The sequence below is a fragment of the Narcine bancroftii genome, chromosome 11 (assembly GCF_036971445.1).
Source record: "Narcine bancroftii isolate sNarBan1 chromosome 11, sNarBan1.hap1, whole genome shotgun sequence".
In the NCBI taxonomy this organism is placed as follows: Eukaryota; Metazoa; Chordata; class Chondrichthyes; order Torpediniformes; family Narcinidae; genus Narcine; species Narcine bancroftii.
Genome location: NC_091479.1, coordinates 60,305,263 through 60,333,235, shown reverse-complemented (window position 1 = coordinate 60,333,235; position 27,973 = coordinate 60,305,263). Strand labels below are relative to the sequence as shown.

Here is a 27,973-nt window from a genome sequence, read left to right as displayed (position 1 = left end):
CTCCTGCCCGGTCCGTGCCACTCACCGCCCCTGCTCGGCTCCAGCCGCCAGCTCGCTCCTCCTTCCCCACCGCCGGCTCTGCACTCCCCCAACCCTTTCCTCTGGGGAATCTACTGCCCGCGGCTTACATTTATATCTCACGCTCACGTACGGACAAGCCAAGTGCTATCACTTTACCCGAGCCGATGGTCTTCCTCGCCGTCATTCTAAATGAACTCCTCCTCGCACCGCCCTGCCATTCAATCACCCCGTCCACCGGCTCAGCTTCACCCCAACAGCGGCCACACTCCACTTTCTCCAATCTGTCAGTCTCTCACCTCATCTCCGGGAGAGTGGGGGCTGAGGGGGTGGGTGGGGGCTGTTTAGAGGATGGGCTGTGGACAAAGACTTCAGAAACTAAAGTAAACTTCCTCCCTTATTGCTGCTGGCCTCTCCACACACTTAACAGCGAGATAGAAAACACACACACACGTGCTCTGAGACACGCTGAAATTATGCACATTGACACTGCGCACACACTGACCTACATGCACACTGACCTACACAGTGACCTACACACACACACACACACACAGTTGGCCACACACATGTTCAGATTGGCATGCACTGAAATCTGTGCACACACACATTCACATCAGAATCAGGATTTGTCATGAACAAGTCATGAAATTTGGTGTTTTGTGGCAGCGTCAGATTGTAAACTTTCACTTTATAACCATCTTAGGACATTACTATGAAAACTAAAAATAACTGCACAAAAAGTCCTTCAAGTGAAGAGGGCATGGCTGGGTGGTGGGGGTCTCTGAGGATAGAGGCTGTATTTTTAAAGACATCACCTCATGTAGATTTCCTTCATGAAGTCAGGAGTGGTGCCTGTGATATTGCAGTTAACCAACCCTCTGGGGTTGATTCTTGTCCAGAGAGTTGGCGCCTCCATTCCAGCCAAAATGATCTCCACTACATCTGTAGAAGCTTACAAGAGTCTTCAGTGACATACTGAATCTCCTCCAACACCTCACAAAGTATAACTGCTGGCGAGCCTTCTTTGTGATTGCACCAACATGCCATCTCACACACTCACACACAATGAAGGTCCCTCCGCACACCCTTCCTTCACAATTAACAATGCTGTCAGCAATGTGCCAGAATAATTTAACATGTCTCCACAGATGCTGAGGAGATCATTAACATATGAATTCTCACACCTCATTTCCTTTCTTGAGCTCTCCTTTATCACCTTCTCAAGTGAAGATGGTTAATGTTATATCATTATGTTAAAAAAAGAGCTGCCTGTGAGGTAGAAGTGTACTGAGTGGTTAATCAGAGGTGTTAATAGCTCTTATATTACCTTGATGCCAATTCATTTGCACAATATAATGGAAACCAAGCCTTTCATTAGGAGTTTAAAGTGCAATTCGTGGTGATTTCTTTTCAGCCAGGGTAGTCCCTGGAAGCAGTCCCCACCTTGTGACTTGAGGCGCTACGGCACCAGTCACCCCACCTCCATCGGCTCCGGAGGGCGCTACGATGCACCTCTGGATAGGAATGGGACGCTGGAGCAGCCTTTTAGGGCTGCTGTCTGAAAGGTAAGTTCCCATTTTTCTATCTGCTCCACAGCCAGTCTCAAGGCAGAGGCCAGACATGAAATGGCCTGGAGACTGCAACAGGAAAGCTGGTTCACAGCCTTTTGAAGCAATAAAAAGGGCCTTGCTTTACCTGATAAGTAAAAACTTATCAGGGGTGGCACGACTGATGTAGTGGTTGGCGCAACGCCATTACAGTACCAGTGATCAGTACCGGGGTTCAAATTCCGCGCTGTCTGTAAGGAGGTTGTTAGTTCTCCCTGTATCTGTGTCGGTTTCCTCCAGGTGTTCCGGTTCAAAATAAAAATGTTGGAGGAGCTCAGCAGGTCATGTGAAGCAGGCCCGAAACGTTGGTTACGCAGCATATCTTTACCACCTATTGGAAGCCTCATGGCCGCTGAATTCTTCCAGCATTCACAGCGTCTACAGGCTTAGGTGTTTCACATTCTTTTATCTGCAGGCAGGCAGAATTACCATTACTTATTGGTAGTGCCAAAACCAACTCTACACAGCGTGCACGTCTGATGAGAACCAGCAGCAACTTCACACCACAAGTCCTAGGCTGATAATGCAGCAATGCCCAAAATCTTGTACTGGTTCGGAGTCCAGAGGAGGCAGAGTGGTGCAGCTGCAGTGAGTCGATTCTGGCACCAGGTTCAATCCTGGCCTCGGGAGCTGCCTTCAGGGAACTCATGCCTTCTCTCCCCCACCCCTCCCCGCCACCTCTCACATGGGTTCTCTGCCCCCTCATTCCACAGGTTGATAGGTTACTTGGCCACTGAGGGTGTGGGTGAGTGATAGAATCTGGGGGAGTGGTGGGGGGGGGGAGTTGGGAACAAATGGGATTATTGTGGGATGTGTGTAAGTGAGTGGATGACGGTGAGTGTGGGCACCAATGTATACATACAGATCTGTGACTCTGGACTTCACATTCATTTGTCACAAAATAACCTGAAGTGAGAAGAGTTCTTCTGCGAGCAGACCAACAGGCTATCTCAAACTTTTATGCACTGTGTAGGATTACAATATCAAGGAAGATTAATTAGCACCAATAAAGGGTAGCATGTGAGCACGGTTGTGGGGTTCACTCAAGGGCCTGATGGCTGCGGGGAAGAACCAGCCTTTAAGCCTGTTGGAGCATGATTTCTCACTATTGAACCTTCTCATCAATGGAAGGGTGAAGAGAGCGTGGCCCAAGGTGGGATGAGTCCTTCACTAACGTCAGCTACCTTTCCTGGGCAGTGGGAGTCTTGCTTCACCTGTAATTGCTGAATTTTATTTTACCAGTGGATAATCAGAATCATGAGTGCAGGTTTATAAACATGGTTTGGACTCCCATGGGTGGCCTTCGCTGATTATGGGGTGTTTAAGTGTGTTTGTAAAATATTAAAAGGAGCCAACAGGGCAGATACAGAGTGTGTAAAAATACGATGTTGGAGAAACTCAGCAGGTCAAACAGTGCCCTTTATAGGGCAAAGATAAAGATAGATTATCAAAATTTTGGGCTCAAAGCCTTTCTTCAGGGTATCATACTTCAATGAAGGGCTCATGCCCGAAACGTTGGTTCTATATCTTTATCTTTGCTCTATAAAGGGCACTGTTTGACCTGCTGAGTTTCTCCAGCATCATGTTTTTACTCCGACCACAGTGTCTGCAGACCTCCGTGTTTTACTCCTAGGTAGAGACTGTATATTCCTTTGGTCAACCAGATTGTAATCTTAAAATTAGAAGCCAAATATTCTGGAGCAAGTCACACCCAAACAGGGCAAGGGAAGTCTGCACAAACTCTGTGGATGTCAGGGCAACTGGAGCAGTTGACGCAGGGCAAGGATTTTTGATAAATAGAGCATATGGAACACAGCACAGTAGAGGCCCTTTGGCCCACAATGATGTACTGACCTATATAAACCTACTCCCCTATCTCATCCTTTCCTCCCTCACAGTCCATAACCTCCATGATTTTCTCACACCCATATGCCTATTGAGAGAAATGTTGACACCTCTCACAATGTGAAGGATTGGAACTGTGTGCCTGTTCCGGTGTCACTTCAGTGCAACACTTCATCTGATGGCAGAGAGAAGGCCATTTCATGTCAGGCCTCCGCCTGGAGGCCGGCTACAAGAGCGGATCAAAAATGTTGATCCTAAAAGGCTGCTCCAGTGTCGCATTCATATTCAGTGGTGACTCGTAGCGCCCTACGGAGCCGATGGAGGCGGGGTGACTGGTGCCTGTCATAAATATGCAGCAGACCAATGGCCGTCTTCCCTACCCATAATCCCCGACGCAGCTGGAATCACTCTGTGGTTCCCAGAACAGTTTAAGCTGCGTCGGGGATTATGGGTAGGGAAGACGGCCATTGCTCTGCCATGTTTTGAGCTGCAGAGAGCGGCCTGGTGAGGCCGTCACAGCCCGTACCGGCCACCCACTGAGGGCTCCTGCTGCCCCGGTTCCCCGCTGCCCAGGTGGCTCCCACTGTCTGACGGCTCCTGCCTGCCGTCCCTGCCTTGATGGGGTCATGGAGGGAGAGGGGTGAGAGGGGAGATGGGTCACGGGCTGGCGGCGTCATCAGCCCACCCCTAACCAGCTGCTGTATGTTCAGGTTAGGCAGCGGAGCGCAGTGGAGTGCAGCGCTCTGTCGCTTATCCTTCCCTGCAAAGGGTTGGAATCAGAGCCAGCCATGGCGCATTCAGAAAGGTACGTCTTTAGCCATAAAGGAGAAGAAACTCCGCCTTTTTGACAGGCGTTTTCCCTGCTTGAAAGTACCAAGAGTGACAGACTCCTGTTGTCAGGGACACCTCTAGAAGGGGCAGCAGCTTAATGGCACAAAGGTTTCAGTCTTAAGGCTGCCTGCTACGCAAAGTTAACACAGGACACCACTTCCCACATATTTTCACTCGGACTGTGCCAGTCAGTTAACTTCAAATGAGCAGCGCTGGAGACCACTCTACCTTGCCTGTAAACCACAGAGATAAGAACAGAAAAGGAACAAAAGAAAAGACAGATAAAATCGTACACTGTTTGTTGCCTTTGGACACATTCATGTTTCTCACACAAGTAATTACCTTAGGCATACAGCCATGAATGAAAGCCTCTCACAAAGGAATTGTCCCTGTGCTGATAGCCCCATTAATTCTGTCAATGCCTGCTTACAGAGTAGGCTTCATTTACATTACAGAAATGCTTTAAGTGATGGGAACTTTGTCACAATGCTCTGAGTTACGACAACGTTTTAACCTGGCCCTCATCGTCCTCCTGCTCCACTGAGCACCCCACCCGACTCCCACTACATACATAGTGGGGGTCACAGGAGAAAGGGCGGATGCTGGAATCTGGGGGCAAAGAAAAACAATTGACTGGAGGAACTTGGCGGGTCAGGCAGCATCAGTTGGGGAGATCGTTTCAGGCCAGCACCCTCGGCCTATGGGGTGTTCTGGAGCAGCGCAAAATGTTTGTTCAGGTCTCTTCCAGTCTCCCAGCACAAGCACATCACCCAATCGGGGTTGGCAATTACAGAAAATAAATGGTTGGAATCCTTGGTGTAGAAGAAAGACTGCAGAGGCGGAGGTCTCGGGCACTGCACAGAAGTGCTAGCGAATCTCAGCATCCATCAGGGAGGAAAAGGCAGTCAACATTTCAGAAGTAAAACCTGAAAGTCTGCAGACATTGTTGTAGAAGTAAAAACACAACGCTGGAGAAACTCGACCTTAATGAAGGGCTCAAGCCATATATAAAGCACTCCGTTCGACCTGCTGCGTTTCTCCAGCATCGTGTTTTTATAGTCAACATTTCTGGCCTGACCAATGCACGTGCTCTGAGGATAACATCGTCCAAAATCCCAGGAGCTGCTCCAACGAAAGTAGAACTCAAAATCTGGATCGAAACAGCACAGGGTCGTGTCCTGAGACATCTCTACTATGTCACAAAGTAAGGATTACTTACAAAAAAGCAGCTTCACGTTTAGTGAAACAAATATAACTTCAACTAATGTATTTGTTTTATAACATACAGCGTGCATTTCATTGTGGTGTTAACCTTTACCCTGGACTTAATCTGGAAGATGTACTCAGTCTAATTTTAACAGTTGATGGGCAAGACCAGAATGGAGAGAGAGAGAGAGAGAGAGAGAGAGAGAGAGAGACTATATCCAGGGAAAGTACTCAATACATGGTGTCTATAGAGCTGACTATGTAATAAAAACAGTGCAATATTTCACAGAATTTGCTTTTGTCTGCCGTAAGGCAGATAGATTCGCCAGTGGCGAATCTCTTCAGAGAAAGAGAAGCAAAAGAGTTACCCCCTTCCCACCGAGTGTCCATGGATTTGCCTCCAGTGCTTCCGCACCCACACAGGGTCCAGGTCAAACCATCGGGCAACCTGGGCTCCAGGTCCGAATCTCCAACATGATCAGGAACCCTTCAGCTCCCCTGGCACCCTCTCGTATCCTGGTTCCGATACCTGGTACCCCTTCAGCCAGTGTCGAGCCAATCTCCAGCAGCTCACAGCCCGGTGTGGATCCCTTGACCACAGTCTGCAGCAGGTTGCAGCCTGCGCAGGTTCCTCACCTCAAGTTGCCAAGAACCCCGCTGTTCTTCAACTGCAGAGCTCCTCACTGTTCCTCTGCCGTGCCCTCTGCTTCTCAAACCAGGGGTGTTCGCCCCACTTTCTGGTGCCCTGCACCAGTCCTCTGCTTCCCCGGAGTCTGCAACCCCTCGCGGCTGCTGCCGATCAAAGGCCCGCCATCTTGGGCCTAAACCGTTGCAGAATTTTTAAAGGAAACCACCGTTGGCTCCATTAACATGGAGCTGACAATCTGGGTGGTTGGACCCCATGTGAGTGCTGCATCTCTGCTCTCTGCAGGTCCGTCTCCAGTGGCAACATCACCATTTTTCATTCGCTGAATGCTCCGGCACTCTTCCCACCTTAGCTTATAAAAGACACAATTAGCCCTGAAATTGAATTGGGTGGAACCTGAGTGTCACGTGACCCATTGCTGCTTTTACCATTTGAGACTGTCTGGGTAAAATTGAAGAAGGCACACAGAGATTTGGTGTATTGTCAAATACTCTCTCAAACCTCGTCAGATGAATGGTAGAAAGTATGCTGACTGGACGCATCGCAGACTGGGAATGCAGAAATCTGAAGAAAGTGGCAAGCATAGCCAAGTCCATGACTATCCTCCCATCCACTGTGAGGAACTGCCTTAAGATGGCAGCCAACATCATAAAGGACCCTCATTACCCTGGTCATAACCTCTTCTCTCTGTTACCTTCAGGTAAAAGGTACAGAAGCCTGGAAGTCCAACACTAGGTTGAAGAAGTTTCTTCCCAACAATTATCATCCTCACCCCCGAACCTGAATATCACTCCAGGACCAATAATCTTTCTCCATCTCTGTGACATCACACTTCTGCTTTGCATGTAGTTAAACGAGAAAGTCTGCAGATGTTGGTGTCAAGTGCACTACACAAATGTGCTGGAGAGACGTAACCAATCGCGAGAGTAATTAAAAGGTAACCAACATTTCGGGCCTGGAACCAGATTCGCATGAGATTTCTGGTGAAGGACTCAGTCCTGAAGGGAGGGAGAAAGGAAGACTTGAATAACAGGTGGATCTCTGAAAAAGATGCCATATTTGGTGAATTCTTGGAGTCTTTTGCACTTTAACTTCTTCTGGCCGTCCATCCCATAGGATGATGATGGTTCCTTTCAGTCAGTTTGTGGGTTTGATGTGAGCATACCCCACTCCTCAGAAAGGAACAGTGTGTTATAACTAGTGGAAGGAACAAGCGCAGGAAAGTGGTGAACACGTAATAATTTTATGGACTCTGGGTGACCGATTACTTAAAATGTTCCTATCCCGTACCATTTTTTAGATACAACCTATTTTTGTGATTTCCTGTCAAAAATTTTCTTCAAGGATACAAAATCATGAAATGCAACATGTCGTTGAAAATGCATTTTCTGCATCTGCACTTGGACATCTTACCTGCTGATCTTGGTGCAGTCAGTGACGAACATGGTGAAAGGTTCCACCAGGACATTGTGACCATGGAAAAGTGGTATCGGGGCAACTCAAATCCCCATCAATGATGGCTGACTATTGCTGGACATTGACATGAGAGGCATCAGATGCTGAGTACAAATGAAAATCAGCAGCAAAACATTTTTAGGTCAGTTGAACTAATGCAATGTGTTAGCATCGTTATGCAATTAAACAGGCTGAATTCAATAAAAGTTAATTTAATGTTTCTCCAACTTCCTACGTGGTACAGCAAATCTGAAATTATCTTTGTGTTCAGTTTCAAGTTGTCTATCATAATTCCCAAATATTTTTCAGGAAGAAAATCTTTTGGAAAAAACTTGTAGTCCAGTTTTATCCCAACATGAAAGTGGAGTACGTGGTTAATGGCAGAATCCTTGACAGGAGCAGAGGGATCTCAGGATCCAGACCCTTAGAACTCTCAAAGTTGCTAAGTTGATAGGATAGTTTAAAAGGAGTACAATGTATTGGTCTTCATTAATCAGTTTAAACACCATGAGGTAATGTTGCAGTTAGACCAGACTTAGAGGATTGCACTCAGTTCTGGTCACAGGAAGGATGTAGATCAGTGGTTCTCAGCCTTTTTCCTTTCCACTCACATCCCACTTTAAGTATTCCCTATGCCATTAGTGCTCTGTGATTAGTAAGGGGTTGCTTAAGGTGGGATATGGGTGGAAAGAAAAAGTTTGAAAACTACTGTTTTAATCATCCCTAATTGACTCGTTATGTGCACGGTTTCATAATTCCAAAGGAAATGGGCCAATGGCAATTTTTCTTTTTTAATTTTTTTTTATTTTTCACATTATGAACCATATTAATCAAAATACACACAAACATTTCCCTCTTGAATATACAGTGTCATTTTCTCCCCCTTTTTCCCCCTCCCTTCCCTCCCTCCCTCCCACCCCCCTCCAAACCCATTAAATGTTCAACATTTACAATAAACCCATTAAACAATGTCATCACATAATGAAAATAAACAAGAAAATCACATTATCTATTTTTACACACTGGATCAGTTCATTTCATCTTCTTCTCATTCCATCATTTTAGGGGGTGGAAGTCCACGGTAGGCCCTCTCTGTTGTGTTCCATGTACGGTTCCCAAATTTGTTCAAATAATGTGACTTTATTTTTTTAATTATATGTTATGTTTTCCAATGGAATACATTTATTCATTTCCATGTACCATTGCTTTACTCTCAGGATGTCTTCTGATTTCCAAGTTGACATTATACATTTTTTTGCTACAGCGAAGGCTTCATCCAGTTTGAGGCCTAATTCTTTACTTCTTATATTACTTAGAAGAAAGATCTCTGGATTTTTTGGTATGTTGCTTTTTGTGATTTTATTTAATATCTGATTTAGATCTTCCCAAAACTTATTCACTTTCTGACATTCCCAAATTGCATGTACTGTTGTTCCCGTTTCCTTCTTACAGCGAAAACATCTATCTGATAATGTTGGGTCCCATTTATTTAACTTTTGGGGCGTGATATATAGCCTGTGTAACCAATTATACGATATCATGCGTAACCTCATGTTTATTGTATTTCTCATAGTTCCGGAGCATAGTTTTTCCCATATTTCATTTTTTATCTTTATGTTTAGATCTTGTTCCCACTTTTGATTGGGTTTACAGCTTATTTCATCATTTTCTTTCCCTTGCAGTTTGATGTACATGTTTGTTATAAATCTTTTAATTATCATTGTGTCTGTAATCACATATTCAAAGCAGCTTCCTTCTGGTAACCTCAGTCTGCTTCCCAATTTGCCCTTTAAGTAGGTTTTCAGTACTGCGCACACTGCACTCCACCTAAAAGCTCCTTTGCGCAGGCCTGAGGACAGGTCCACATCCTCCCCCTCCACGTCCTCCCCCTCAAAAGATGCTCACAAACTCAAGCTAGCGTGCTGGAACATTAGAACGAGGCTGACAGCCACCGACCTGAACGTCGGTCTTCCCTCATCGCACATGAACTCCTCAGACTTGAAATCGACATAGCCGCTCTCAGTGAAGTCCGCCTTGCAGATGTAGGCAGCCTCCAAAAATACGGCGCGGGCTACACACTCTACTGGTCTGGCAAGCCTATGGATGAACGACGCATATCTGGTGTAGGCTTCATGGCCAAGAACTCCATTGCCTCCAAACTCGAAAACCTCCCGACAGGCCACTTGGATCGGATCATGTCCATGAGACTCCCCCTTCAAAACAAGCGTCGCATCACCCTCATCAGTGTCTATGCTCCAACCCTCCAAGCGGAACCAGCAGAAAAGGACAAGTTCTACACTGATCTGCGCAACCTCATTCAACGCACCCCTACAGCCGACAAGGTTGTCATCCTTGGTGACTTCAACGCTCGCGTCGGCAAAGATTCAGAAACCTGGCCAGGAATCCTGGGCAAGCATGGTGTCGGCAAGTGCAACGACAATGGGCGCCTCCTGTTGGAGCTTTGCGCAGAACAGCGGCTTGTCATTACAAACACCCTTTTTTAGCAGAGGGACACCCTGAAGACTACCTGGATGCATCCCCGATCCAAACACTGACATCTCCTGGACTACGTCCTTGTGCGAGAAAGAGACAAACGAGATGTGCTCCACACCAGGGTCATGCCCAGCGCAGAATGCCACACTGACCACCGGCTTGTTCGCTGCAAGCTCAACCTTCACTTCAAGCCAAAGTCCAGGAACAGTAAAGCCCCCAGAAAGAGGTTCAATGTTGGAAACCTGCAGTCAGACGAAGTGAGAGGAAACTTCCAGGCAAACCTCAAAGCAAAGCTCGACGATGCAATCCGCCTCACGGACTCGTCCCCTGAAACCCTCTGGGATCAGCTGAAGACTGCCATATTGCAATCCACTGAAGAGGTACTGGGCTTCTCCTCCAGGAAAAACAAGGACTGGTTCGACGAAAACAACCAGGAAATCCAGGAGCTGCTGGCAAAGAAGTGAGCTGCCCGCCAGGCTCACCTTGCAAAGCCGTTCTGGCCAGAGAAGAAATGAGCCTTCCGTCGCGCATGCAGCCATCTTCAGCGCAAACTTCGGGAGATCCAAAAGGAGTGGTGGACTAGCCTTGGCAAACGAACCCAGCTCAGCGCGGACATTGGCGACTTCAGGGGTTTTTACGAGGCTCTAAAGGCTGTGTACGGCCCCTCACCCCAAGTCCAAAGCCCGCTGCGCAGCTCAGACGGCAAAGTCCTCCTCAGCGACAAGATCTCCATCCTCAACCGATGGTCAGAACACTTCCAATTTCTTATCAGTGCTAACCGCTCAGTCCAAGAATCCGCCCTGCTCCAGCTCCCTCAACAGCCCTTAAGGCTAGATCTGGTAAAGGTCCTCACCCTGGAAGAGACATATAAGGCAATTGAACAACTGAAAAGTGGCAAAGCAGCAGGTATGGATGGAATCCCCCAAGAGGTCTGGAAGGCTGGCGGCAAAACACTGCATGCCAAACTGCATGAGTTTTTCAAGTTCTGCTGGGACCAAGGAACGCTGCCTCAGGACCTTCGTGATGCCATCATCATCACCCTGTACAAAAACAAAGGCGAGAAATCAGACTGCTCAAACTACAGGGGAATCACGCTGCTCTCCATTGCAGGCAAAATCTTCGCTAGGATTCTCCTAAATAGAATAATACCTAGTGTCGCCAAGAATGTTCTCCCAGAATAACAGTGCGGCTTTCGTGCAAACAGAGGAACTACTGACATGGTCTTTGCCCTCAGACAGCTCCAAGAAAAATGCAGAGAACAAAACAAAGGACTCTACATCACCTTTGTTGACCTCACCAAAGCCTTCAACACCGTGAGCAGGAAAGGGCTTTGGCAAATACTAGAGCGCCTCGGATGCCCCCCAAAGTTCCTCAACATGGTTATCCAACTGCACAAAAACCAACAAGGTCGGGTCAGATACAGCAATGAGCACTCTGAACCCTTCTCCATTAACAATGGCGTGAAGCAAGGCTGCGTTCTCGCACCAACCCTCTTTTCAATCTTCTTCAGCATGATGCTGAAACAAGCCATGAAAGACCTCAACAATGAAGACGCTGTTTACATCCGGTACTGCACGGATGGCAGTCTCTTCAATCTGAGGCGCCTGCAAGCTCACACCATGACACAAGAGCAACTCGTCCATGAACTACTCTTTGCAGACGATGCCGCTTTAGTTGCCCATTCTGAGCCAGCTCTTTAGCGCTTGACTTCCTGTTTTGCAGAAACTGCCAAAATGTTTGGCCTGGAAGTCAGCCTGAAGAAAACTGAGGTCCTCCATCAGCCAGCTCCCCACCATGATTACCACATCTCCATCGGGCACACAAAGCTCAAAACGGTAAACCAGTTTACCTATCCCGGCTGCACCATTTCATCAGATGCAAGGATCGACAACGAGATAGACAACAGACTCGCCAAGGCAAATAGCGCCTTTGGAAGACTACACAAAAGAGTCTGGAAAAACAACCAACTGAAAAACCTCACAAAGATAAGCGTATACAGAGCCGTTGTCATACCCACACTCCTGTTCGGTTCCGAATCATGGGTCCTCTACCGGCATCACCTACGGCTCCTAGAACGCTTCCACCAGCATTGTCTCCGCTCCATCCTCAACATTCATTGGAGCTCTTTCATCCCTAACATCGAAGTACTCAAGATGGCAGAGGCCGACAGCATCGAATCCACGCTGCTGAAGATCCAACTTTGCTGGGTAGGTCACGTCTCCAGAATGGAGGACCATCGCCTTCCCAAGATCGTGTTATATGGCGAGCTCTCCACTGGCCACCGAGACAGAGGTGCACCAAAGAAATCTCTTGGTGCCTGCCACACTGACCACCGCCAATGGGCTGATATCGTCTCAAACCGTGCATCTCGGCGCCTCACAGTTCGGCGGGCAGCAACCTCCTTTGAAGAAGACCGCAGAGCCCACCTCACTGACAAAAGACAAAGGAGGAAAAATCCAACACCCAACCCACCAATTTTCCCTTGCAACTGCTGCAACCGTGTCTGCCTGTCCCGCATCGGACTTGTCAGCCACAAATGAGCCTGCAGCTGACGTGGACATTACCCCTCCATAAATCTTCATCCGTGAAGCTAAGCCAAAGGAGGTTTTCAGTTGGTGGTATGCAAACATTGTACCATGAGTTATTCCATATTTGTACTTAATTTGTTCAAATGATAATAAATTATTTCCTAAAAAAACAATTTTCTATTCTTTTAATTCCTTTTCTCTCCCATTCTCTAAAGGAAAGGTTATCTATTGTGAAAGGGATTAGTTGATTTTGAATCAATAATAATTTTGGTAGTTGGTAATTTGTTTTTTTCCTTTCTATTTGAATCTTCTTCCAAATGTTGAGCAGATGATGCGGTACTGGTGAACTTCTATATTGCACCAGTTTTTCATCCCACTTATAAAGTATATGTTCTGGTACCTTCTCCCCTATTTTATCTTGCTCTATCCTGGTCCAATCTGGTTTTTCCCTTGTTTGATAAAAATCTGATAGATATCTTAATTGTGCTGCTCTGTAGTAATTCTTTAAGTTTGGTTGCTGCAAACCACCTTGTTTGTTCCATTCTGTTAATTTATCTAGCACTATCCTCGGTTTCCCCCCCCTTTCGATAAGAATTTCCTTATTATTTTCTTTAGCTCATTGAAGAATTTCTCTGTTAAGGGAATTGGTAATGATTGAAATAGGTATTGTATCCTTGTGAAGTTATTTATTTTAATTGAATTTACTCTTCCTATCAGTGTTAGTGGTAAATCTTTCCAATGTTCTAAGTCATCTTGTAGTTTCTTCATTAATGGCTGATAATTTAATTTGTATAGATGGCCCATATTATTATCTAGTCTAATACCTAGATATCAGAAATGACAATTTTTCTCAAGCAAAATATCTCAGTAACATTTGGGTATAGAGCAGTGATTCTCAACTTTCCCTTCCCACTCACATCCCACCGTAAGCAATCCCTTACTAATCACAGAGAACCGATGGCATAGGGATTACTTACAGTGGGATGTAAGTGGAAAGAAAAAGGTTGAGATGTAGATGCTTTGGAGAGGATGTAGAGGAGTTTTACCAGGATATTGCCTAGTTTGGAGGACAGAGTCTTTTGGAGCAAGGTTGATGGAGGATTTTCTCTTTGATGAAAGAGGAAAATGATGAAGGACAAGATGTGATTGAATAGAGGTATATAAGATTCTGAGCAGTGGACAGCCAGCACCATTTTCCTGGGGTGGCAACTGCAAATTCCAGAGGGCATCTGTTTAAGGTGAGTAGAGGTACTGCTTAGGGGAGATGCCAGAGGTACGGAATTTGCACAGAGAGTGGTGGGTGCCGGGAATGCATTGCTGGGAGTGGTGGTGGAGCCTGGTACAAAGGGGACATTCAAAGTATTTGTAGGGCTAAGAAAAATAGGTCATGGGTGTGAGGTAGGGAAGAGTTGTGAAGTAGGGTTACATAGATGAGCACTAGCTTGATGAAGGGCTCAAGCCCGAAACGGTGGTGATGTATCTTTATCTTTGCTAGATAAAGTACACCTGCTGAGTTTCTCCAGCATTGTGTTTTTACTTCATCCATGGTGTCCACAGACTTTTGTGTTTTGCCAGGTTTGCATAGGTCAGCACAACAGTATGGGCTGAAGGCCCTGAACTGTGCTGTAATGTTCTATGTTCCTATCAGCTGCGATCTTCAGGACAGTTGCAAGGGATTGAATGGTTTATTCCTGCCCTCCTTTCTTGTCCCTGGTGTGAGACTCTCAAATTGGTGGAAACACCATCCCTTCATCTACCCTGTCAAGTCACATAAAAAAAGTCTTAATGAGATTACATCCAATTCTTCGGCACCCTGAAGAGTATTCTCTCCTCTTTGGACAATCTCTCCCATCCTAGGGGTGAATATGATGGATTTTTCTGGTGTTGATTTTAGTACATCCTTTCTGAGGTTGCGCTCCATCTTCCAGGGGTCACCTTACCAGAACCCTGTTGGAGTTTTACTCTTGTTCTCAAAGCCTCTTGCCACATTTTGTGACTTCATGCTAACCTTCAGTGATGTGTGTGCTGAGATACCCAGATCCCCTGACCATCAACACCTTTTGCTCTCTGTCTCTCGATGTGCCGAATGGCTGAGCTCTTTCTCATCGTCTTCCTTTCCATCTTCTATGTTCCTGTGCACTGCGGCCTCCCCGCAATCCATGAGGACACCCAGCCTAGTATCAACAGCAATCATGTGGACCCTCCTCCGCCGCCCCCCCACCCCCCCCCCCCCCCGAGTAATTGAACTTGGAACTCACTGTGTTCTGTTGTGTGGCCATGGCTAGCATCCCAGATTGGATCCCTGACTAAGAAAAGACCTGGACCCAGTGCAATTTGCCTACCACCACAATCGTTCCCCAGCAGATGCCCTCTTACTGGCTCTCCACTCAGCCCTGGATCACCTGGACAACAGCCACACGATGCTTCTCATCAACTACAGCTCAGCTTTCAACACCATCACCCCCTCAGTGGTGGTCAGCAAGCTTCAAAACCTGGGGCTCAGCACCTCCCTCTGCATCTGGATCCTTGACTTCCTCATGGGAAGATCACAGTCAGTATGAATTGGAAACAACGTTCCCTCCTCACTGACAATCAACACAGGTGCACCTCAAGGAGGTGTGCTTAGCCCACTGCTCTAATCTCTCTTATACCTATGACTGGTGGCCAGGCACAATTCAGCGTACAGGAGTGAGATAGATCAGCTCGTTGAGTGGTGTCACACCAACAACCTTGCACATCATGTTAGCAAAACTAAGGAACTGATTGTGGACTTCAGGAAGGCGAAATCAGGAAAACACAAACCAGTCCTCATCGAAGGGTCATCAGAGGAGAGGGTAAAGAACTTCAAGATTCAATTTATTGTCATGTAAGAAAAACATGAAATTGCTGTGAGGCAGACAGATTCGCCATCGGCAGAAATTGCCTGAAGCGCCTCTTAGAGTCAGAGAGAGAAGCAAAAGAGAGCCCCCCCTGCAGAGTCCCTGAGTGTCCGTGAATTTGCCTCCAGTGCTCCCAGACTCTCTGCAGCCACACAGAGTCCAGCCCAAAGCATCGGCAACCCGAGCTTCAGATCCAAACCTCCCGTACGATTAGGAAGACTCCAACGCCCTCGGCATCCTCTCGCATCCGGTTCCGATACCTGGTACCCCTTCACCCAGTCTCCAGCAGCCTGATGCAGGTCCCTTGACCGCAGTCCACGGCCTCCGTGAGTTCCCCTCCTCAAGTCACCAGCAGCCCGCCGCCACCTGTTTGGATCCTTCAGATGCAGAACTCCTTGCTGGTCTCCCACCATGGTCACCGCCCCATGGGTCATCTGCTCAGCTTCTCCTTCTCAGGCAGAGGGTGTTATTCCTCATTTTCTGGTGCCCTGTGCCAGTCCTCTGCTTCCTTGGAGTCTGCAGCCCCTCTTGGCTGCTGCCGATTGTAGGCACTGCCCTTTTGGGTGTAGACTCCATGGTCATGGGATTTTAAATAAAACTATTGTTCACTCCTTTAATGGGACATTCAATGCCTGTATAGAGCTGACAGTAGTTGGGCTGGGCGGTTGGACCCTGCAGGAGCGCTGTGTCTCGTTCACCCCCATATCCTTCTGCACATATATATGCTTTTAAGGGCCCTGCCATTAACTGTGTACAGGCATTCCCCCTGTATTAGACTTCTCAAAGTGCAACACCTGACCCTTTTTTTTCTATGGGCGAGCCAATTATACATCCAAACTACCAACTCACCATGGATTCCATGAATCTCCGCCTTCTGGATCAGCCTACCAGGAAGGACCTTGTCAAAGCCTCACTGAAGTCCATGTAGACAACATCCAGCCCTACCCTTATCAATCTATCATTGTCACTTCCTAAAAAGTTCTATCAAATTGGTAATCAAACCTGTCCCTCACCAAGCTGTGCGGACTGTCCCTAATCTGACCATGACCTTTAAAATATATTTATTTATATTTAAATTTAGACATAAAGGACATTTCAGCCCACGAGCCCATGCCACCCAAATACATTTTGAACTGTGGGAGGAAACCCGTGTAGACACATGGAGAACGTACAAAGTCCTTACAGGCAGCGCGGGATTCAAACCCTGGTCCCAATCGCTGGCGCTGTAACACACTTGCACTAACCAATCTGCCAACTGCACCAGTATGTTACCTTTCTTTTCAGAACTCAGGTGGATTCAAGCCCAACCTGTCCCACCTCTCCTCAGTAGGCAACCCAACCAATCTAGTAATCTTCTCCAGTGCTTCAGTGTTTCTTTGTGATGGCACATTGTACCTACAACAGTCGAACTGCAAGATTCCAAATGGTAGGTGGCCAATGGACTGACAACAAACATTCCTGAGGGGCTCACACAACCACATGGAGGGTGTCGTCGGATGCTGTGCCCCTGGCTGGATAAGAGATCATGATACAACATTTTGTTTTGATCCCAAGGGATAATTGCTTTTGACCAGAGTACAAATGGGAGGTGCGTGTGTGCGCATGTGCTGCTTAGTGTTAGAATAAGTTTAGATTCACCAGTACAAGCAATTCCATGAAGATACAATGCAAAGAGAAAGGATCCTTGCTTCAAATCCTTTTCAGGAATTGGAAGCCAAAATCATTAATGTACGTTGACAGGTAACCTTATTCAATGAATTTGGTTTCCTTTACAAGAATGTAAATGGCAGACATACAAAATATCAAACGGTAATCAAGTGCCACGAAATAACCACTTCCAGGGGGTGGAGGCGATGATCCCATATGAAACATGTACCAATTAAATGAAAATTGCAGGATAAATGTAAATGTGAACCCCTGCTTGCATTCAGCCAGAGATATTAATTTTTTTGCTGGTTTTTACAATAAAAATGCAGAGCTGTTTTGTGATGCCTTTAGTTCAGGAAACTCCCACTTCTTAGTGCCATTTCAAAGAGACATTGTGGCTTGAAATTCCTGTCTTGTAAATTAAAATATAAATTCCTGCATTTAAACACAGGCACAATAGGGTATTATAAATGCCCACGGCCATAATAAAATAATTTTTTTTGAAACGAAATGCCCGCATGAAAATTGCATCAGCTCCACACAAGAACTTTTATTCACTCGTATCCCTACAATACATCCAAGCCTCAGGAATGTTTGGCTTACAACTCAGAAATACTCAAAGCAAGCGCTGGCTCTAAATTACAGTGCTTGGAGTTGTCCAGCTGCAGACGGCTGGATTCCAATCCAAACTGGCTTCCAGCCTGAGTAAAACCACAGGCCACACGTTTGTGATCACGCTCCGGACACATGCGAATGTGGAGACACTTTTTTTACGGATTCAGAATTAGGGACAGTTTGGCGATGTTGTAATGCTGCATCAATACGCAGAATTCATGAAGAGGCTTGCCATGCAGCACAGTTAGTGTAGGGGTTCGAGCAAAGCTAGCACAGCACCAGCGATCCCAGTTTGAATCTGCTGCTATCTGTAAGGAGGCTGCACATTCTCCCCATGACTGGCGCAGGTTTCCTCCGGGTTCCCCGGTTTCCTCCCTCTTGGGTGTATTTGGATGGTGTGGTCTGGAAGAGGCTTTTACTGTGCTGTGTCTCCAAATATCCTGCAGTACACAAAAGTGCTGGAGAAACTCAGATTATTACGTAGCATCTGCAGAAAGTGAAGTGTAACCAAGGTTTTAGACCAGGCTCTTTATCAGGGTGGTGTAAGCCCTTTAGAAATTCCTTTCACTGTCTTATTTCTCCGCCCTCTGTAGAACTCTTCCCAAATCCAGGCGTTGATCAACTTCCCTCCCTGCCTGATTGTTCTGGTGAGACACCCAGGAATGCCTTAGTCCAAATACTTCATAGTGAGGGGTGTATAGATATTGGAGACATAAGAGGAGAGGGCGGATGCTGGATGTGGTGGAAGAGACGGAGAAACCACACAGGGAGACCGGTCGGTCTCCATGCAGATTCCTGGCCTGAATCGTTGATCCGCTGAGTTCCCTAGCCGAGTGTGTTTAGCTGCATAGATGCCAGATGGAGCTTTTTTTATATATATATATATATATGTAGAGAGAGAGATACAGCACGGTAACAGGCCCTTCCAGCCCACAACACCCATGTAACCAGTTAACCGACTAACCCCATATGTCTTTGGAACATGGAGGAAACCCACATGGATACAAGGAAAACATACTCCTTACAGATAGTGGTGACCACTAAGCTAACTCTGTTACCTCACTTACATTGAGTGTAGTCAGTTGCCTCAGTCTTATCGTTGTTTAAAAAATTCAAAATAGATTTGAAATGGCACTAAGAAGTGGGAGTTTCCTGAACTAAAGGCATCACAAAACAGCTCTGCATTTTTATTGTAAAAACCAGCAAAAAAAATTAATATCTCTGGCTGAACACAAAATGTGTACAGTGCAAGCAGCCTTTTCACATTCGTATATACGCAAAGGCCAGTCAGGGAAATTAGTTTTTAACATTGGTGTTTACATTTTGTTTCTGCGTTAACCATTTATTGCTCCAGTGCCTGGAATGTGCCCCCAGGGTTACTCCCCTTTGGGTATTATTGCACACATTGGTTGTGCAAACCTCTCAAGTGGAACTTGAAACAATGACTGACAGACTCAGAGGCAATTAAACCAAGGGTGACATCTTATGTACTTGCATGTAAGTACATGGTAATAGGAAGCTATAAAGGGGACACAGACTTGGTGAGATTGCTAAGAATCTGCAAATGTGGGTGTAAATTTTGGAGATCAGAATAAACCACCCAACAGGGCACTCTGCAGTGACAGGAAGAATGTTGAGAGGGCTCTCATAGTGTGTGGCACTGAGATAACTAACTGATCCCAGTAACAAGCCCAGTGATGGTTAGTAGAGGTAACCTCAGCGACTCAACATGACTGGAAATCTGAGAATGTTCCTGGAGGTCACTGTAACAGTACAGGGGTTGAAATCTCTGTCAAACAATGCACAACATAAATCGTAAGTTGACAAAAATATTCCACAGTAGAGATGGTATTGATACAGAGAACCAGATCAGTCAAAGCCATTTCTGGCCATTTAAACCCGTGCTGCCCAATTACACCAAAATTAACCTACAATCCCATCTGTTTTTGGGAGGAAAGCCGAGCCTCTGGGGAAAACCCACACAGACTCGGGGAGAACGTACAAACGCCTTACAGATAGCACGGGATTTGAACCCTGGTCCCGATTGTTGGCGCGGTTACAGCGTTGTGATATCTGCTGCACTAACATGTTGAATGCATTTTCTAATTTTATTTAAAGGACATGTGGCGCTTTGCTGTACCTGCAAAATGAGATTCAGACGGGCTTTTTATAATCAGTACCTTACTCAGTTTGTGTGTGTGTGTGTGTGTGTGTGTGTGTGTGTGTGTGTGTGTGTGTGTGTGTGTGTGTGTGTGTGTGTGTGTGTGTGTGTGTATAATGCATGTCTGGTGTGTTTGAGTACACATGCATATCAGATGTCTACATAATTGCATGATTGTCCAGTGTGTGTGAAGGTTTGTGTGTATGTCCAGAGTGTGTGTTCACACATCTAAACTTGGTGTGTGCATGTGCAAAGCTGTTAGCTGTTCAGTGCAGATAATGCACACAGCCAAACATTAATCCCTTAGAGATGTCAATTGTCAAAAAGACTTTCCATTTATATAGCACCTTTCCTAAAGCTCAGCTTGCTCCAAAGTTAAGTAATTTGGAGTGCAGTTACTGCCGTAATTGGTGAAACTTGCACACAGCAGGCTCCCTTAAATGGAGGCATGATAATGACCAGACCCTCGTGGAGGGGGTCTCCCCTCCATTCAAGGGGATCCTCCACCTTGTGGCACTCTGCACCAGATCCAGGCTCAGTTGATGTTCAGACAGGAACAGGAAGGACTAAGGATATGGACCAAGTGCAGACAATTGGGACCAGTCCAGAATGTCGACCTGGTCAAAATGGACATGTTGGGCTAAATGCCCTGTTCCCTATTTGACTCTGCTCCAGTCTCCAGTATGGTGTGCTGGCCTCACAGTTACTGAGAAGTAGAAATTCTGTCTGACTTGATATGTGATATCACGCCTGCACTTCAACAATACTTTTGAGCTTTGAACATTAGTGGGAAGATATTGAGATCAAGAGCTATGAGGAAATGCTGCAGCATTATAAAACTCTGGTTAGACCAGACTTGAAGGGTTGTGTTCAGTTTTGGAAACCTCCTTACAGGAAGGGTGTGGATGTTTTGGAGAGAGTGCAGGGGAGATTTATCAGGAGATTGGATTGGAGAACATGTCATGTGAAGCAACGTTGACAGAGAAAGGGCTTTCCCCTTTGGATTGATGAAGGATGAGAGGTGGCTTAATTGAGGTATACAAGATTAAGAAGGGTTGAGATAGGGTGGGCACTCAGCAGCGTCTTCAAGTGATGACAATAGCAAAAACCAAAGTACATTGTTTTAAGGGGAGTTATCAGTGATGTTTGTCTACACAGAGCAGTGGGCACCTGGAATGTATTGCTGGGGGTGGTGGTGGAGGCTGGTCCAATGGGGGATTGAAAAAACACCGAGTTAGGCACATGGATATAAGAAAAGTAGAGGGTTGTGGTGTGAGGGAGGGAGGGGTTAGATCAGCAATTTACAACCTTTTTCTTTCCACGCACATACCACTTTAAGCAATCCCTATGCCATAGGTGCTCTGTGTTAAGTAAGGAATTGCTTATGGTAGTGTGTGAGTGGAAAGAAAAAGTTTGTAAATCACTGGTTTTAACTGGGATTCCGAACACTCGGGAACCTCCAAAAACCGGCAATATTTTTGTTTTTCGGCATTACATATAAGTAACATTAATTTTCCATAATAAATTCTTCGTTTTCAGAGGGAGACAACCCCTCACTCCCCAGTGTCCCTGATCCTGCTCTATCTCTTACCTTTGGTGGAAAGATGATTCTTGGCCTCCAGCACCCAGTTGGGGAGAAGCAGGCAGCGCCTTGCTCAATGCGGAAGCAATGGCTGTCTTCCTTACCCATAATCCCCTATGCAGTTGGAACCATTCTGGTGCTGTCAGAGCAGTTCCATTTGCATGGGGGAATTATGGGTAACGAAGACGGCCATTTCACCCGCATTGAGTCATTGGTGCGATCTAGTGTGGCGTTCCGTAAACTCCGGGATCGGCAGCACTGCACCCCTGCTGCTACAACGGGTGTTAGATTGGGGGGAGGGGGGGAAACGACGGACTGGTGTGCTTGAGGGTCAGCCCGACGAGCAGGTGGAGCGCCTGAAAGCCACTGGCGCTCGGCTCCACTGCCCCGACGGCCCGCTCCTCCTCCAGATCTGCACCTTATGTCTGGCCTTCTGCTCCACTTGGCTGCCTGCTCTGAGAAGCCAATGCCGGCCACCTTTTTGGCTGAGGACCCAGGCCACTCCATCATCTCCGACCTCTACCTGACCGACGTGCTGGTTGAGAGTCTCCTGCACGACACACGTCGAACCACCGCTCAGCCCGGTCAGCACCTCCACCCCACCCCCCAGTGCACAGCCCAGCCTGGCACTAGCCCTGGAGAGGGGGTGACATACGGACAGCAGTGGGGTGGGGGGGGCAGACGGTGGGAGCTAGGAGAAAGGCATTTGCTTGAAGGGATCAAAATCAAAGTGATTTCAAAATCCAGAAGATTCCAAACAATGGCAGGTACCAGGTCCTGACAATTCCGGATAAAAGGTTAGGCACCTGTAACACAGTTAGCATAGTACAGAGGTGGGCAACATTTGTCTTTCCAGTCACATACCACTTCAAGTACTGGTAATCCCTATGCCATCGGAGCTCTGTGATTAGTAAGGGATTGCTTAAGGTAGTATGTGGGTGCGAAGGAAAGGTTGAGAATCACTGTTCTTGGCCCAATTGTTACTGAAATATTTTGCATGAGAAAAATTGTTATTGACCCATTTTCTTTGGAGTTATGAAACCGTCCACATAATGAATCAATGAGGTACGATTAAAACAGTGACTTTCAAACCTTTTTCTTTCCACTCACACACCACCATAAGCAATCTCTTACTTAACACAGAGCACTGATGGAATAGGGATTACTTAAAGTGGGATGTGAGTGGAAAGGAAAGATCGAGAACTATTGGGTTAGTGCAACGCTTCTACTGCCCCAGAAACATGGGTTTGAATCCAGTAAGGAGTTTATATGTTCTCCCTGTGTCTGCGTGGGTTTACTCCAGTTTCATCTCACCCTTCAAAAGATTTGGGGCTTGAAGTAGTTGGGCAGAACAGACTTGGGAGTCGGAAGAGCCTGTTATCATGCTAGATGTCTGAATTCAGGTTTACGTAGGCTGGCACATTGTGGGGTGAAGCATTTGTATTGTTCTAGATTGTCTGGTGTGGTCAGAGGGACAGGGCTTCCACTCTGGTATAAGGATTTACCACAAAGCTGTTTAATATTTTCAGTTTTTAATGTTTAGTGCATTAATTACTTGAGTTCAATCAGATACAGCAACTTATCAGGGGAACAGAAAATAAAATAGGATGCATGACGATGGCTTTTATAAACAAACAACGTTTTGAAGCCATAACCGAGTGGAGGTGTGGGTTTGGTGTAAGTGTTTGTGAGTGGGTTCGGACATTCAGTAGCAGCAGAGCATGAATGGAAGAAGCAAGTTGATTTTTAAATGCACATTCAGAGAGACAGCTTGCAGGTATAAATCATGTTGGCTTGTTTGGCTTCTGTCCAAAAATGGTGACAGCTCCCACAAGGGAGAAAAGATCGCATTTGCCGCCGTTTTAATTTCCTTGGGACCTCTAGGTGTGGCTCATCCTGCGTTAGAAACAGCCTCCTTGGTGAGATTTGGATCTCATTTTGCAGAGCAAACAAAGGCCAGCAAGCTGGTTCCTCTGTCAGATCAACTTATTTATCTATGAACACCTAGTTCCTATTTCCTCTTCCTACAACTATCTGGATGCTTCCCAAGGGAAGTCATTATCAAAGATAATTTATTTTTTAGCAGCATGTCCATGGGGCAAAGAAAAAAGCAGAAAGGTCTTGTTTTCAATGAAATAGCATTGGTTGTTGTTTAGACACCCAGTGTTAAATGGTCATATAATTAATGAGAGATTTATTCACTTTCCCAGGACATTCGTTGGTCACATTCTTGCCTTCTTCCTTTTGAAGAGGCACAAAAAGCATGAGCTGACTGAATTGTTTCAGGCTGCGCACATAGAATAGAGTAGAATCTGATTAGGGGGAAAGGCCAGTCTTAAAAACAAAGAACAGTTAACTTCTCTTAATTCTTAAGGAAGCAGCTTTTATTTTTAATTAATCTGCTGGCCTCACCAACACACATTTATTTCCCACCATGAACCCCAAAACTCTGACTCAATGTTGAAGTTATTTTTTGTCAATTTTATTTACAGAGGTAATTTATTGTCAGGATTGTGAGAGGAGTAGAACTCAGATGGCACAACACTGTTACAGTGCCAGTGATGGGATCTGGGGTTGGAATCCTGCTCTGTCTGTTTCTACATTTGCCCCGTGTCTCCATGGATTTTCCAGGGCTCTCGTTTCCTCCCACCATTTGAAATGCACTGGAGGCTGTCGGTTAATTGGATGTAATTGGCAGATACAGGCTCGTGGGCCGAAGTGGCCTATAACCGTACTATAAGTCCAAAAATTAGTTGTGGGTGTGAGGTGGGGAAGGGTTAGATCAATGGTTCTCAACCTTTTTCTTTCCACTCACATCCCACTTGAAGTAATCCCTATGCTATTGGTGCTCTGTGATTAGTAAGGATGGTCTGTGAGAGGGAAGGGAAGGTTGAGAATCACTGCTCTAGACCCAATTGTTACTGAAATATTTTGCTTGAGAAAAATTGTCATTGGCCATTTCCTTTGGAGTTCTGAAACTGTGCACATAACGAGTCAATTAGGGATGATTAAAACAGTGGGTTTCAAACTTTTTCTTTCCACCCACATACCACCTTAAGCAATCCCTTACTGATCACAGAGCACTTGTGGCACAGGGAGTACTTAAAGTGGAATGTGAGTGGAAAGAGAAAGGTTGAGAACCACTGCTTTATCGGGATGGACTGGACTTTATCTCTACCTGAAATGTCGACTGGCATTTTCTCTGCACAGATCCTGCCTGTCCCACCAAGTCCATCCAACTTCCCTTTGGAGGTGAGTCATTCATGACGAAGGGGCCAGACCTGAAAAGCCAATTACCTTTTACTTCCTGCAGATGCCCTGTGACCTGTTGAGTTGCTCTGGCACTTTTGGCGACCACTCTGATTTCTCTTTGTTCATTTAAAGGTTGGATGTTGGCCGCTGGCTACAAAACCAAGGAGGCCACACAACACTTAGTCCGGTCTCTTTGCAGTGCGGTGCACAAAGGCGCTGGAGAAACCCAGCAGGTCATGCAGCATCCGTAGGAACGAAATGGTAACCAACAGTTCAGTCCTAGACCCTTCCTCAGGAATGATTCCCCTCCAAGGGTCAGGAAGCATCTGTGGAGATACTCTCAATCAACATTTCAGTATGGGATCTCTTCCTACCTAAAACTGAGTCAGATTTCCATGTAATAGTTAAACACTTTTTAGAAACAGCCAAAGCCAAACGTGAAAATTCAATTTGATACAGTCTCAATCCTAAAGCTATTGACTTAATATCTCCTAATAAAAATAACAATGGATCAAAAGGTAAATTCATTTTTAATATCTGTTCTAAAAACAATTTAATTTGTGACCAAAAACTTTTAACCTTGGGACAAGTCCAAGTCGAATGAAAAAAAAGTACCCATTTCTTAACCACACTAAAAGCATAAAATCTGAAGAACTAAGTTGAAAGTTTTTCCAATTACTGCGGGGTTAAATACAAGGGCATAATGAAATGAAAGCTTGTATTTCTTTAGAAAACATACAATTTGAGAGATAAATATTTTTTCTTTATTAAAGTTTGGAGCCCTTATTTTAAAGTCATTGGTGTTAAAATTTGATCTCGGTCTGCAGCCAAAAAGTTTAAATATGACTGTATTTGATGATGATCTCCTTTTTCTTTCTTTTGTAGGTGGGGCAAGGAGGAGGAGGGTATTAGTCGGGTGGTTGAGGAGGGTGGTTGGGTTTTTTAAACTATATAAATAACTAATCACATTATGTTTGTATTAATATATTGTAACTAATATCTTGTTATGTGATTTTACATTTTAAATAAAATATTTTTTAAAATTTCAGTATGGATAAAGATCAGGAATAAGGGAAAAAAGAACAGGCAGATGCCTGAGTAAGCTTCAGAGCAGAGGGGATAACAGAGGGGGGAGCAGTGAGAGAGACCCTCACTGAACACCCTTGGAGGACAGGAGAGTTCCTTCAGGTCAGGCATCCCTTGAAGAGACCTTGAACAGTGGAGCAAGGCAGTGCCAAAAAGTTGTCAATCTACAGAAACATTTTCCTGAACAAGTAACTGATGGGGTGACCCAGATGCTGTCTTTGTCTGTAAGCTACAGGTGGAATTCGTGCAAAAAAAAATGCAAGGTATGAAGTTTGCCAGGATGCCAGTCGCATTGTTAAGCTGATGTCACAGCTTGGTGTGGTGTTGGTGGCCATCTGCATCCTACAGTTGTGCACAAGCGGAGGAGAGGTCTGTGCCCACATTGAACACAATTGAGCATGGAAACTGGTCCCTACAATACTTGTCCGCATTGCATATGAGGTAATGCTGCTGCAATATAAGACCTTTGTTAACCCCCACTTGTGTTCAGTTGAGGTCATCTCACTACAGAAAGGATGTGCATGCTAATAGAGAGGGTGCAGAGGGGATTTACAGGGTTGCTGTCTGGATTGGAGAGCCCGCCTCATGAGGATTGAATGAACTTGGCCTTTTGTCCTTGGAGTAAGAGAGGATGAGGGATGATCCGATGGAAGTGTACACGATGACTGAGCGTGTTGTCGGCCAGAGGCTCTTTTCTTGGATGGAAGTGGCTAACGTGAGGGAGTTTGGGAACGTGCAGTGGGGATATAAGGGGTAAGTTTTCCACACAGAGTGGTGGGTCCATGGAATGTGCTGCTGACAACAGTGGAGGAGGGAGCTACAATAATATATTTTAAGAGACTATTAGGTATGTGGAACTGAGAAAAATGGAAGGTCATGCAGTAGGGAAATTCTTGCCAGTTGTTTCAGCTTGATATTTGTTCTGCACAAGATGGTGGGCTGAAGGGCCTGTATAGTCTCGCAGTTCTATGCTCATAAGAACCAGGAGCAGGAGTCGGCCATCTGGCCCATCGAGCCTGCTCTGCTATTCAATGAGATCATGGCTGATCTGATCATTGACTCAACTCCACCCACCTGCCTTTTCCCCATATCCCTTAATTCTTTTTTTTTATGTAAAAATCTATCTAAACTGAACCTTAAACATGTTTAATGAAGCCACCTTAACCGCTTCCCTGGGCAGAGAATTCCACAGATTCAGTACTCTCTGGGATAAACAGTTTCTCCTCAACTCTGTCCTGAATCTACTCCCCTGAATCTTGAGGTTGTGTCCCCTCGTTCTAGTCTCACCTACCAGTGAAGGCAATTTTCCTGCCTCTAACTTATCTCTCTCTTTCATAATTTTATATGTTTCTGTAAGATCTCCTCTCATTCTTCTGAATTCGAGTGAGGTCAATCTATGCTGTCACCTCGGTGCCAGCTCTCCCAAGCCCTCAATTTCTTGATCTTTCCAAATCAAACCACATAACTATTCACACATTCCCTCAGGTGAACAGATATGTGGTGAAAGGCTTTCTTCCGTGCACTGTTCAAAGAATCGCTACATCCCCGTGCCACCTGGAAGCCAAGGGGACAGAAGAAAAGACCCTTCAGGGACAGCATGGTACACAAAGCACTGAGGAAACTCAGCTGGTCACACTGCATCCATTGGAAGTGAAAGGCAGTCAATGTTTTGGGCCTGAGCCCTTTGTCGAGTAAGGGTGAAGAGAGGTGAGAGGGGAAGGAGGGGTATGGGGGATGAAGGGGAAGGATCAAAAATAGGCTATTCAGCCCATCGAACCTTCCCCACCATTCAATCCTGAGTGGATCCATTTTCCCACAATCCACCTTCTCCCCATTGTTGATGCCCTGGTTAATTAAGAACCTATCTTAAATACATCCAAGGGCAGGGGGAGGAACATAGGCCAATAGGTAAGAGGGAAGCAGCTTTCCTCCTCTCTCTTGGAAAGGAGATCTGTGAGAGTCTCTCACACTGCTCTATGACCATGTGATCAACCAGACTTGACCTCTTACCAGTTAGTCTGTGTAATGCCCCCTCCCTCCACCTTTCTATTTAGGCGACTGCTTGATTTTTGATGCTTCTGATGAAGACTCAGGCCTGAAACATCGACCGCCTTTGACT

At 45.9% G+C, this 27,973-nt stretch overlaps 1 protein-coding gene across 5 annotated transcripts in view; it reads right to left on the bottom strand.

Annotated features, from left to right (window-relative positions):
* Positions 1-27,973, bottom strand: part of LOC138745793 (prickle-like protein 1) — a 178,419-nt gene that overhangs the window by 39,891 nt on the left and 110,555 nt on the right. For 2 of the 5 annotated variants that reach the window (XM_069903095.1, XM_069903101.1), the window contains exon 1: positions 4,647-4,726. The exons of 2 other annotated variants lie outside the window; for them this stretch is intronic. The gene's annotated coding sequence lies outside the window, so the exon portion shown is untranslated. Of the gene's footprint in view, positions 1-177; positions 315-4,646; positions 4,727-27,973 lie in introns of those variants that run through there. One more of the 5 variants, XM_069903099.1, reaches the window with a different exon arrangement.